The sequence below is a fragment of the Bos grunniens genome, chromosome 2 (genome assembly GCF_055505025.1).
Source record: "Bos grunniens cultivar Pamir isolate PY7600 chromosome 2, Bosgru_T2T1.0, whole genome shotgun sequence".
Classification (NCBI taxonomy): Eukaryota; Metazoa; Chordata; class Mammalia; order Artiodactyla; family Bovidae; genus Bos; species Bos grunniens.
The window spans coordinates 32,046,313-32,060,347 of record NC_141166.1 but is presented as its reverse complement, the minus strand read 5'-3'; the positions used below and the strand labels follow the sequence as shown (position 1 = coordinate 32,060,347).

Sequence of the window (14,035 nt, the reverse complement as noted above, 5' to 3'; positions counted from 1 at the left end):
TCCAACCCTATGTGTAAAATGAGAAACAGGCTAGGGTGAGGAATGCTACATTCAGGTGAGAGAGGACTTACTTGGGGGGAGACCACTGATTAGAGGTGTCTTCCTGCTTAGACCAGCTTCTTGATCTTGGCTTCATGCCAAAGCCTAACTAGTTGGTAAAATAGTAGATCAAATGTTTGTGTACTCAGGGTGGTTTGCATATTGGTTAGGTGGTATCATGATGCCCTCACAGATTAAGCTCTCAAGGCTAGGTCCTTACAGAATTATGATAATTCTGATGGAGTAAAGAATGTTTCTGTTGCATGTGTTTGCTGGTGGGCTAGGGTGGAATGTGTGTATAAGTTGAAAAAAATTTTCCAGCTGATTCTTTTTAAAAAATAATAATTTAATTTCTTTATTCATGGCTCTCCTGGGTCTTCGCTGCTGTGTGGGCTTTTCTCTAGTTGCAGTGTGTGGGCTTCTCATTGTGATGGCTTCTCTTGTTGTGGAGCACAGGCTCTAGAGCGTGCCGGCTTCAGTGGGTGTGGCACATGGGCTCAGTAGTTGGGGCTCCCAGATTCTAGAGCAGGGAGTCAATATTTGTGGCTCATGGGCTTAGTTGCTCTGAGGGATGTGGGATCTTCCTGGACCAGGGATCGAACCCCCTGTCTCCTGCATTGGGAAGCAGATTATTTCCCACTGAGTCACCAGGCAAGCAAATCCCTCCTCTCAAGGTGATTCTGATTCACTTTTCACTTAAGAACTGCTCATTTAGGTAATTGTCACTTGACTTTTACATCTTCATAAAGGGGTTCTTTTGATGTTATTTCTCTGGAGCTCCTTCATCTACAGTCTAGACTGTTCACTTTATAGACTGAAGAAAAGCCTAGCTCATTAGGAAATGGATGCAACTCCAGATGCTCGGTTTTGCAGAGCAGTGTCTGGGTGTAAGAGAGGCAGCACCCATGTGTTTCTGTTAATTAAGTGCTAGATCTCAGTGAATGGACAAGTTCAAAGTCCCAAAATTTCTTTGTCTTTTTCATGAGTCAGGCTGGGCTGAAGTTTGAGTTTGCCAAATGGAGGCTCTCCGAGTCTTTGATGCTATCTGGGGAGGGATAGGATAAGGCCCAGAGAGGCTGAGGGTGTGTGTCCCTTGGAATGGAACAGTAGGCAACAGGTCTGGTGTGGGAAGGGAGATGCCAATCAGAAAGTTTGTGGAGAAACAAGGAAATATTGGGGGTCTGGAGCTGAGCATGAGAGAAGTCCTATGTTCTCCCTTCTTCCCCTCTCATAAGACAAGCTCTGTTCAGTAGCAGGCACTCTGTTCAGTAGCAGGCACTCTGTTCCTCCTTCAGTCAGTCAGTTCAGTCACTCAGTTGTGTCCGACTCTTTGCTACCCCGTGAATCGCAGCACTCCAGGCCTCGCTGTCCATCACCAACTCCCGGAGTTCACTCAGACTCATGTCCATCGAGTCAGTGATGACATCCAGCCATCTCATCCTCTGTCGTCCCCTTCTTCTCTTGCCCCCAATCCCTCCCAGCATCAGAATCTTTTCCAATGAGTCAACTCTTTGCATGAGGTGGCCAAAGTGCTGGAGTTTCAGCTTTAGCATCATTCCTTCCAAAGAACACCCAGCACTGATCTCCTTCAGAATGGACTGGTTGGATCTCCTTGCAGTCCAAGGGACTCTCAAGAGTCTTCTCCAACACCACAGTTCAAAAGCATCATTCTTCGGTGCTCAGCTTTCTTCACAGTCCAACTCTCACACACATACATGACCACTGGAAAAACCATAGCCTTGACTAGACAGACCTTTGTTGGCAAAGTAATGTCTCTGCTTTTGAATATGCTATCTAGGTTGGTCATAACTTTCCTTCCAAGGAGTAAGCGTCTTTTAATTTCATGGCTGCAATCACCATCCTCAGTGATTTTGGAGCCCCAAAAAATAAAGTCTGACACTGTTTCCACTATTTCCCCATCTATTTCCCATGAAGTGATGGGACCAGATGCCATGATCTCTGTTTTCTGAATGTTGAGCTTTAAGCAAACTTTTTCACTCTCCTCTTTCACTTTCATCAAGAGGCTTTTTGGTTCCTCTTCACTTTCTCCCATAAGGGTGGTCTGAGGTTATTGATATTTCTCCTGGCAATCTTGATTCCAGCTTGGGCTTCTTCCAGCCCAGCATTTCTCATGATGTACTCTGCATATAAGTTAAATAAGCTTAGGCAGGTTTATTCCTAGGTATTTTATTCTTTTCAATGTGAAGGTATATAACATTCTTGAAATAATAGAATTTTAGAAATGGAGAGCAGATTGGTGGTTGCCACCAGTTGAGGAGAGGGTAGAACGGGAAGAGGGGTTGTGGCTCTAGAAGGCCAACAGGGGACCCTTGAGGTGATGGCAACCTTTTGCATCGTGTCTGTATAAACAGCAGCATCCTAGCTGTGACATTGCCCTACAGGTCTATAAGATGTCACCCTGGGGGACTTGAGTAAAATGGTACAGGGAATCTCTCTGTATTATTTCTTACAACTGCAGATGAGTCTCCGATTTTCTCAAAACTGTAGATTCACATGAAGCTGTCACAAACTTTAATTAAAAAAACAAAAAGGCTTTTGACTTCCAGTGCCAGGAACAGGACTTGGAGAGGTTGCCAGTCTTCCAAGGAGGCACAAGGGAGTTCTAGAAGCCTGCATGTGTGCCCTGAGGGTACTTAAGTGGGTTCAGGCCTTGTCTCTAACACAATTTATGTACATTAGAAACATTTCCTCAATTTTGAATATGGGCAACTAAACCATTTCTGCAATGCTAAGACCCTATTTTTACACACAGCACCAAGTGTATGGGGCCACGGAGGGTTCCAGATGACAGGAGGTCTGGTTCCTTGGTGAAAGTCTGTCTGTCTGCCTTTGTTCTTTCTCACACCCTCCCTCTCATCTCTCTCCTTCCACAGGCTTCACGAATCCCGCTGGGCCTGGTGCCTGGGTGCTGCATCCTGGGGAGACGAGGGTAAGCGGAGGGTGGGGCTCTCTTTCTTGGGGACCTTGACCCCCCTCCCTTTCTCTCCCCTCCCGGGTTGCCGGGGGCCCAGCCACGTGCAGGCTGTGGCGGGGGAGCCACGGGGGAGAGCGCTGGGTCAGCAGCACCAGGCAGCTCCTGGCTGGCTCCCCGGGTTGGCTTTGCTCAAGGCGAGAGCTGTCAACTCTGCCCTTTTGAAAATGAGCAACAAAGGGGAAAAGAAAGAAAAGAGAAAGGGAAGTGGGGGAGCCCAGGGTGGGAGTCGGGGGGAGGCCAGGGCTGGGAGAACAGGTGGGGACTATTTAAACAGAAGGCCTGACTCAGCCGTTTTCTTTCACTGAGTTTCCAAAGGACTGTTTGTTTTAACTCCTCCAGGCGGGTGACAGGAGCGAGGCTGGGGTGGGGGGTGGGGTGGGGCCCATGGCCTTCGACGGGGAGCAAGGAGCCTGGGCTTTGGGGGAGGGGGAGAGTGGGGCAGGGTGGGGCAGAGCAGGCAACCTCTGGGCTCACAGCAGTCTGTTCTTCTCCAGGGGCCAAGGTTAGGGGTTTCCTTTTGCTTGCTTTCTGGTTTCTGAGTTCCAGGGTTAACATTTTTGTCAAAGGGAAAACTAAGGGAACTTTGGGCCATACAGGGGCTGGGGAACGGGGCCGAGAAGCTTGGGGAAGAGCTATGAACACACCCTGCCCTGAATGGAGAAGAGAAAATGAATGCCATATGTTAGAGAGTCTAAAAATTGATCTCAAAGCCTGTAGATGGAAAGAATGACAAGGGGTGAAGAAAACAGAATTCTCAGAATCTCCCCAGTTTAATTATTGTAAGACACCAGAAAGCCACTTCTCTCTTCCCAGAAGAAGGCCTACGCTTTCTGAGTACTTAGTTCCATAATTATATTCACAAACAGGGTAGAGCCTGGGGCTTCTAATTAGTTCCTAACAAAGCACACTGCCTGCAGGAAGGCCTCCAGGTCATCACCTTAAAAGGAGTTTCATTTATATTTGGTCTCCTCAAACTCTCTCTCAATGACTACATGGAGGATCTGCAAGTATAACCCCAGAGATGAGCGATGTGGTCTGTAGCTGAGAAGTATGATTTGTAAATCTAGGGAGTTTTTTTTTTTTTAATGTGTGTAAGCAACCATTTTGAAAGATGATTGCTTTCAGAAAGTTCAGCCTAATTGGAGTACTGTTAATGCGGTGAAAAAATGAAGTATTTTTTGGATTTCATCAATTTCTCCCTGGGGAGTCAGGTTCAGCCTGAATTCCAGCTTGAAATACATTCTGAGGAACGCAAAGTTGTACTGAGTCCAACAAATAATTAGCATTAAAAGAAAAGTGTGGAGAAAAAAAAAAAAACTGTGAATAGGACTCTAGGTCATGCATTTGTTAATTCACCCGCACCCCCACACCGCTTGCAAGACTGCAGCCTAGGTTGATCTTATCAGGTACTGTTCACATTCTCAGTCTCCACTCTGGTTGAGGTTCCTGGCCCCTCCTTTGTCTCCCCTTCTCCATCCATCCCCCAGTCTTCCCTGGGGCTGCCTGGAAGTAGCTCAGCAAGGCTTTGCCTGAGCTTGTCCACTCCCGCAGGTCAGGGAATCTTGTGTTGCCCCTGCACAGAACCCAGCGCGGTGTCAGGCATACGTGCTTATTAATAAATGCCTGTTGACTTTGATGATGGTGAGTAAGGGAAGGAGGTGGGTCTTGGGCAGACCTGCAGTATTTCACCTGGCTGTTTCGCTTGACATCGAATCACATTCAAAAGACAAATAAAAGGAAAGGAAAAGAAAAAAGAAAACTCTCCGAATTTCTACATTTGACCAGATTCCTAATCCATCCAGGGGAATGTTCTCACATCCTGAAGATACAGGAAAGTTAATTCCTACTTGAATGCTTCTACCTTAGCAGGGATCAGGTTGGGGGGTAGGATCTGTGCCTTAAGAGTCTTCTGGAGACTTGACTGAAAAATTAAGAGTTGGATTAAATAGATGTCCTCCTCTTTTTTCATCACTGAGGATGCCATAATTTCCTGTACTGCCACCTGAGCTCCACATTATGGAATATTCATGATTAGGAACTTTAAGTTAGCGTTCCATGTTCCAAGTACTTAAAATCAAAACCTTAAGCGCGAATTAATGCATAACTGATGTTTACCATATGGAGTCCACTTAGTTTTAGGAAAAAAAAAAACCAACAAAAAAACCCAACCCTGCAGTTATTCTAAGTATTGTTGTGCTTCCCAGGTAGCTCCGTGGTAAAGAATATGCCTGCCAGTGCAAGAGATATGCATTCAATTCCTGGGTCAGGAAGATGCCCTGGAGAAGGAAATGGCAACCCACTCCAGTATTTTTGCGTGGGGAATCCCACGGACAGAGGAGCCTGGCCGGCTACAGTCCTTGGGGTTGCAAAGAGTTGGACACGACTTAGTGACTAAACAACAAAGAACAAGAACAAAATAGGTGTGCTAGGTCCTGGACTAAGCTCTGTATGCTTGATCTCTTTTATCTTCATCAAAATCCTTTTAGGCAGATATTATGTTACCTTTTCATCCATTATACCCACTTTATTATTTATCCCTTTTATAAGAAAGATTAGAGAAATAACTTGCCTAAAGTCATTTGGAAAACTCAGCAGTGGCCACAGGACTGGAAAAGGTCAGTTTTCATTCCAATCCCAAAGAAAGGCAATGCCAAAGAATGCTCAAACTACCGCACAATTGCACTCATTTCACACGCTAGTAAAGTAATGCTCAAAATTCTCCAAGCCAGGCTTCAGCAATATGTGAACCATGAACTTCCTGATGTTCAAGCTGGTCTTAGAAAAGGCAGAGGAACCAGAGATCAAATTGCCAACATCTGCTGGATCATGGAAAAAACAAGAGAGTTCCAGAAAAACATCTATTTCTGCTTTATTGATTATGTCAAAGCCTTTGACTGTGTGGATCACAATAAACTGTGGAAAATTCTGAAAGAGATGGGAATACCAGACCACCTGATCTGCCTCTTGAGAAATCTGTATGCAGGTCAGGAAGCAACAGTTAGAACTGGACATGGAACAACAGACTGGTTCCAAATAGGAAAGGAGTATGTCAAGGCTGTATATTGTCACCCTGCTTATTTAACTTACATGCAGAGTACATCATGAGAAACCCTGGACTGGAAGAAGCACAAGCTGGAATCAAGATTGCCGGGAGAAATCTCAATAACCTCAGATATGCAGATGACACCACCCTTATGGCAGAAAGTGAAGAGGAACTAAAAAGCCTCCTGATGAAAGTGAAAGAGGAGAGTGAAAAAGTTGGCTTAAAGCTCAACATTCAGAAAACGAAGATCATGGCATCCAGTCCCATCACTTCATGGCAAATAGATGGGGAACAGTGGAAACAGTGTCAGACTTTATTTTTTGGGGCTCCAAAATCACTGCAGATGGTGACTGCAGCCATGAAATTAAAAGACACTTACTCCTTGGAAGGAAAGTTATGGCCAACCTAGATAGCATATTCAAAAGCAGAGACATTACTTTGCCAACAAAGGTCCATGTAGTCAAGGCTATGGTTTTTCCTGTGGTCATGTATGGATGTGAGAGTTGGACTGTGAAGAAGGCTGAGCGACGGGACTGGATGCCATGATCTTCGTTTTCTGAATGTTGAGCTTTAAGCCAACTTTTTCACTCTCCTCTTTCACCTTCATCAGGAGGCTTTTTAGTTCCTCTTCACTTTCTGCCATAAGGGTGGTGTCATCTGCATATCTGAGGTTATTGAGATTTCTCCCGGCAATCTTGATTCCAGCTTGTGCTTCTTCCAGTCCAGGGTTTCTCATGATGTACTCTGCATAGAAGTTAAATAAGCAGGGTGACAATATACAGCCTTGACATACTCCTTTTCCTATGTGGAACCAGTCTGTTATTCCATGTCCAGTTCTAACTGTTGCTTCCTGACCTGCATACAAATTTCTCAAGAGGCAGATCAGGTGGTCTGGTATTCCCATCTCTTTCAGAATTTTCCACAGTTTATTGTGATCCATACAGTCAAAGGCTTTGGCATAGTCAATAAAACAGAAATAGATGTTTTTCTGGAACTCTCTTGCTTTTTCGAGGATCCAGCGGATGTTGGCAATTTGGTCTCTGGTTCCTCTGCCTTTTCTAAAACCAGCTTGAACATCAGGAAGTTCACGGTTCATGTATTGCTGAAGCCTGGCTTGGAGAATTTTGAGCATTACTTTACTAGCATGTGAGATGAGTGCAACTGTGTGGTAGTTTGAGTATTCTTTGGCATTGCCTTTCTTTGGGATTGGAATGAAAACTGACCTTTTACAGTCGTGTGGCCACTGCTGAGTTTTCCAAATTTGCTGGCATATTGAGTGCAGCACTTTCACAGCATCATCTTTCAGGATTTGAAATAGCTCAACTGGAATTCCATCACCTCCACTAGCTTTGTTTGTTGTGATGCTTCCTAAGGCCCACTTGACTTCACATTCCAGGATGTCTGGCTCTAGGTCAGTGATCACACCACTGTGATTATCTGGGTCATGAAGATCTTTTTTGTACAGTTCTTCTGTGTATTCTTGCCATCTCTTCTTAATATCTTCTGCTTCTGTTAGGTCCATACCATTTCTGTCCTTTATCGAGCCCATCTTTGCACAAAATGTTCCCTTGGTATCTCTAATTTTCTTGAAGAGATTTCTAGTTTTTCCCATTCTGTTGTTTTCCTCTATTTCTTTGCATTGATCGCTGAAGAAGGCTTTCTTATCTATTCTTGCTATTTTTGGAACTCTGCATTCAGATGCTTATATCTTTCCTTTTCTCCTTTGCTTTTCGCTTCTCTTCTTTTCACAGCTATTTGTAAGGCCTCCCCAGACAGCCATTTTGATTTTTGCATTTCAGCATTTCTACTTCTAGTATAGACTTAAGAGAACTGAAAACATGTCCACACAAAGGCTTGCACATGGATATTCATAGTAGCATTGTTCATAATAGCTAAAAAGTGAGGACAACCAAAATGTCTATCATTTTATGACTGGATGAGTCAAATGTGGTCTCTCCATGCCATGGAATATTATTTGGCAATAAAAAGGGATGAAGTACTGATACATATTGCGACATGGCTGAACCTTGAAGACATTATGAGAAGTTAAATCAGTTAAACAGAAAAGACCCTGTATTGTAGGATTCCATTTATATGAAATGTCCACAATAGGCAACGCTTTAGAGGCAGAAAGAAGTTTAAAAGTAAATTAGTGATTGCCTAGGGCTGGGGGGTTGGGAAGGAATGGGGAAGGAGGAGGTAATTGTTCAAGGGTTTGGGGTGTCTTTTAGGGGTGATGAAAACATTTCAAAATCGATAAATGATGTTGGTTACATTTTGTGACTAATGAGTGACTCTGAATATACTAAAAACCATTGAACTGCACATTATTTTATTTTTTTTAAAGATGTGGGCCATTTTTTTTTAAAGTCTGTGTTGAATTTGTTACAATATTGTAGTTGGCCAGCTTGAATGGGCCCATGTTCCTCTGGCAGGGGATGAGAGTCAGGACGGAGGGTCCCCAGAGCAGAGAGAGCTCCACAGGGGATCCAAGATGGTGTTCTGAGCAGTTCTGCCAGGATGGACAGCTCAGCAGTGGTTTGGAGAAGCCAAAGCCTTGCCTTACATCCAAGACAGAGGACAAGGCAAACACAGGGCTTGAGACATCGTGAGGAACCTGTGACTAGGGCTGCAGAGACCGGCGGGCAAAGTTCAGGATCAGGCACGCTTATCTCAGCCCACAAATGGCTTTGCAGTGGATGTATCCTGGCAGCAGGTGCTGTGAAGGAGCCAAGCTGGGCTGAAAAATGTCACTTCCCTGGACTCTTCTTTCAGGAGACATAGTGGCTCCCTCTTCTCTGCACATATATTTGTTACGCTACACATTTAAGTGTGTGCGGTGTTAGTGCTTGCTCATCTCCCTGCGGCTTGTGTTGGACAGTAGACTCCTGGGAGCTGGTGATCTTGCTTTTTCTTCCACAGTGGTTCTGCAGGAACCGTCCCAGGAACTGTCCTGACACATGGTTTGTGCCTTAGTAAAGGATTCATTTGTCCTTTCAATCAATGCTGACCCCTCCAATTCTCCTTGAGGACTTCAGAAGGAAAATTCATGGATTTGAGATGACTCTGGCTAATATTCTAAAGTTCTTACAACTCAGATGGTCAGTATCCACTAATCTGATGTTGCCTAATTAGTGACATGGAGATGATATCTCACCAGTTGTCTTCTGCCCTGGTTATCATGATCTTATTTCAGTTCACCTCCAACAGTGGACTCTTATGTAGATCACAAGTATTAATGCCTCCTTTTTTTCTATAACTACATTTTCTATGACAGTAGAGGTGGGGGTGGTTCTGGGTCATCTACCCCTTTATCTGTTAAATATTCCTCTTTAGTCACTCGTGGTTCCCCTGGTGGCTCAGACGGTAAACAGTCTGCCTGCAATGCGGAAGACCTGGGTTTGATCCCTGGGTCAGGAAGATCCTCTGGAGAAGGAGATGGCAACCCACTCCAGTATCCTTGTCTGGAAAATCCCATGGATGGAGGAGCCTGGCAGGATACAGTCCATGAGGTTGCAAAGAGTCCGACACAACTGAGTGACTTCATTTTCACTGTTAGTCACTGAGCAATGAGCAGCCATTGAAATGTCATTGAATTAAATAATGTGAGTTCAAATGTATGAAACTGAAAGACAGCAAGAAAGAAAGAGTGAACCAATTGCAATGGTGCACGTAGTGAAGTGAGCTTGAGATGGGTGTGTTGATCTGCCATTACCTTCTAGCCCTGGTCCCCAAGCACCACCCAGCATGAGGGGCTCACTAAGTGAAGGGTGGCTCTAGGTTTACACCAAGGCCCCTAAACACTGCTCGGAGACTTCACTTGCTGCACAGAGATGCAGATCTCTTCCTGTGTATGGTCTAAGTCACTTTAGTCATGTCTGACTCTTTGTGACCCCATTTACTGTAGCCTGCCAGGCTCCTCTGTCCATGGATTTCTCCAGGCAAGAATACTGGAGTGGGTGGTCCTGCCCTCCTCCAGAGGATCTTCCTGACCCAAGGATAGATCTCGTGTCTCCTATGTCTTCTGCATTGGCAGGTGGGTTCTTTTACCACTAGTGCTATCCGGGAAGCCCTGATCTCTTTCTGCCCTGGAATTAAAATGGAGTTTGCTCGACTTACTGAGAGCTAATGTAGTCTCTGTAGTGGACAGAATTGAAGGCTTGTGCTGACCTCATGATAGAGTTGCCTTAGATGCTGACTTTGTATCCACATCCTCACATGAGATGCTTCATGGAGCCACTTCTCATACCTTCAGCACCTGTTGCAATGAACCTAGGTTCATCCCCGAGGGAGCTCACACAGATGTGTTCTATCCCTATAACACCCCCAGGGGGGACTTCTTGTGTCTCTACAGGTGACCAGATGACCCTTTCCTTTCTCTGTAAGTTATCTGATATGGGAGAGTGAGGAGGGGGTTGATCTGATTCAGTAAATAATTCCTAACAGATCCAAATATCAGCTTTTGATTTCTCCTATTCTTTTTATTCATTAAGAGGAAAAGGATACCTGACTATTTCTGTCATTGAGAATGAGGTTTAGTCAACCTCTCGTGATATGATAGCTGGCACACCAAACCTAACCACAACAGTGGGTTTAAACAACTGCCTTAGATTGTTCCTTGTTTATCATCCATGCATCGACCTGTCTACTTATTTTAAATAAAAAGTGTCCTATACACCTTGGCAAATTTTTGTATATTATAGAAGGAGTGATAGTGACAAGCAAACTCTCTTTTCCTGCTCATCCTATTTCCCTACTTTCTCTTCCAAATTTTTAAGGTATATTTCAACAAATATTTCTTGCAAAAAAGCATTGTGTTCATTGGGGAGGGATAAATTAGGAGGTTGAGATTAATGGATATATACTACTGTACATAAAATAGATAACCAACAAGGACCTATTGCATAGCATGGGGAACTATACTCAAAGTTTTGTAATAACATATAATGGAAAAGGATCTGGAAAAGAATCATTTTGCTGTATGCCTGAAGCTACATGACAGTGTAATTAACTATACTTCAATAAAAAAACATTTAAAAAGCATTATGTTTAAATCCGTATATTTTATTTATTTTTTCTTTGCTTCCTGTATTGATTTAAATATTTACTACATTCTCAGATGAGAAGCTCTTTCTTCTGGGCTGGGAGCTGCCTTTCATCCCTACTAGGAGTGATCAAATTCAAACAGGATCTGGGATGATAAAACTGGGAGTTGTGAAGCAACACACACTCCTGGGTGGAACACAAACATTTACATGTATTCTTACCTTCCAGGGATTACCTGATTAGAGAAAAATTGGGCCATAGCAAGTTCCCAAAGATTATTTCTCTGCTCTGGTTGATGTGTCTTTGGGAAATCTATGCAACACTCCCTCTAATTTCTCCCAGAGAGGTTTTGGAAACCTAAACAATGTCTCATGAGTGCTGCACAAATCAGTCCCCTTGACCATCTCCCCTGGAAGCTGTCTGTCCTGGCTCCCGGCCAGGGTGCCTCTGATTTTGCAAAGGCTGCAAGAGGCAGTTATATCCCAGATGGCTGGCAAAGGGGCTGCCCCACTGGTGCCTGCCTGCCCTGCAGTGAGAGGAGATAAGTGTCCTCCAAGAGCTCTGAACAAAGTGCTTGGAGAGGGGGCCCCGAGGTTGGGGAGAGCCTTTGGATCTAGGGCTTGGGGAGTACTCGCCAGGGGGTGCTTTTGATCTGGAGACTGTGTTAGTGGATGCGGGCAGATGCTATTCTGGGCAAGGAGGACATCACAGATGAGACACACAAATCTGTCATCTGGGACGATGTGAGCGGTGCTCTGTGCTGAGCCCTGAACTCAGCTGGAGCTGCCCCTAGTTTCCCAGTGATTCAGATCTTACTTGACTACACAGGCCCGGGTAAAGCTCTGCCTTCTCCCACTCCAGCCCAGCTTGGACTTCGGCAGCATTTATTACCCAGAAGAAATGGACACATATTTATTGAGAGCCAGCTGTTTGTCTAGCAGCACTGCTTCCATTTGGCGAATATCTTCACTGGAGTTGGGTCGGGTCGGGTGAGACAGGACCCTTCTCTCCTTCTACACATCACCTCTGCCCCTCTGCTCATTGTAGACTGTGAAGGTTTTCTCACCATTCAGCACTCATTGAGTGGTTGGCAGCCATGGCCAGAGCATGGCCTGGAGTTGGGTTTCCTAGAGCTCAGTTTAGATTAGGTGCTTATAGTTGATGAGATGGGCTTTCCTGGTGGATGAGATGGTAAAGAACCCACCTGCAATGCGGGAGACCTGGGTTAGATCCCTGGGTTGGGAAGATCCCCTGGAGGAGGACATGGCAACCCACTCCAGTGTTCTTGCCTGGAGAATCCCCATGGACAGAGAAACTTGGCAGGCTACATACAGTCCATGGGGTTGCAAAGAGATGGACACAACTGAACGACTAAGCACACAACACAGCTGATGAGATAGAGCATGAAGGCGGGGAAGAGATGGGTGGCTGAGTCCAGCAGCATCGGAATCGCCTCCATCTTAAGATCCTGAGATGCAGTCTCCTACAGACACGTTTGTAAGTTACTGGTCAAGTTCTTTGACCACAGGGTGTCTTTGGGGGTTAAAAAAAAAAAAAAAAAAAAGCAAAGAAGAGAATATTTCAGACTGTTCAGAGTCATTAATTTCTCCAAAAAGGCAGACAATGTGAAGGTGGGACTACACGGAGACCCTGACACCCTGGGTCCCAGACTCAAGTTCTCATCCATATGTGCTGCTGCTAATCAGAGCCTGGGATTTCTTGATGCTGCTTGCATGGAATTTTCCGAAAAGATCTGGGTCTCTCCATACACCAGAGAGGAGAGCGGCTCCCAGGATCTTAGGCTGTGTGACTCGAAACTAGGTTAGCAACAAAGGAAACCACAACACAGCCGCATAAAGAGGGGCCAGGCTGTGGAGGTGGGTGGGATCGCCTGCCTTGAGAAAAGATGCTCCGAGCTCCATGATATTTTAGAACAAGAGTCAGTCCTTATTTTTTGAAAAGAAGTGGGCTAGGAATGAAAAGGAGTCAGTCCCCTCAAAGTAGGAGTTGAGTCTGTGGAAGAATATTTACTGTTTCTACCCCATAAGATTTTGAAAATGATAAGAGGTGTAGCACTCAGGGGAATTTGGGGGAGATCTGGGTTGCTCTGGAAGGCCAGAGAAGCTGAGTGGGAGAGGGAGGGAAGCGGTGTCTAAAAATACTTGGTGGAGGAAGGGCCCATGAGGTCATCTCCCCAGGATACTCTGTCCACCCTGGCCAGACTCTGGCTCCCGCCCCTTGTCCAGTTCCGAGTACAGTCATCTGAACAGAGCTGGGGCTCAGTAATGAGTGTTGACTGACGGGCAGCCTGAGAGGGACACGGGGAACCTGGAGAGGGTTCAGAGGTGATGAAATGGCTGGAAACTGGAGCTCAGCGGCAAGGTCAAGGGAATGGGACTGGCTCCACCTGGACAGCGACAGGGTGGGGGTGAGGACTGGGGAAAGAACCATTTCTAGCCATCGAAGGGTCAGGTCTTGGCTCTGCTCTGGCCAGGCCAGGATGGAATCAGAGTCACGTGTGACTTTGCTCTTGGAGGTGGACCGTGAGTTCCAAGTGCATTTGAAACCCCAAGGCAAGGCAGAGATGCATTGTCAGGTTATCTTCACAATTACCCCCTTCTGTAAATGAGAGTGGCCAAGACTCTCAGCCATAGCAACTAACAGATCCTGAAGCCCTCCCGGCCTTTGAGAATGACTCGTGAGTGGTGTTTCAGACAGCTGGCATGAGAGTGGTGGAGACAGTCTTGGACAGGTGGGGAGCCTGTCTAGTGCCCATCAATCACCCTCTGCATGAAATCACCCACTTCTACACTGGACCCTGGAAGGAAGAACTGGAGTGAGGCCGAAGTGGGTGGGTAAGGACTCTTCTTCTGGGGGAGGGGGATCAAGTTCACACTTATGGAATCCCTACT

General features: G+C 45.5%; 1 long non-coding RNA gene across 1 annotated transcript in view; it reads left to right on the top strand.

The window, feature by feature from the left end:
* LOC147377867 (uncharacterized) overlaps window positions 1-3,227 on the top strand; it is a 34,217-nt gene extending 30,990 nt beyond the window's left edge. Inside the window, exon 3 of the long non-coding RNA XR_015142225.1 lies at window positions 2,934-3,227. This is a non-coding gene — a long non-coding RNA (uncharacterized LOC147377867). The remainder of the gene's footprint in view (window positions 1-2,933) is intronic.
* The last annotated feature ends 10,808 nt before the right edge of the window (window positions 3,228-14,035 follow it).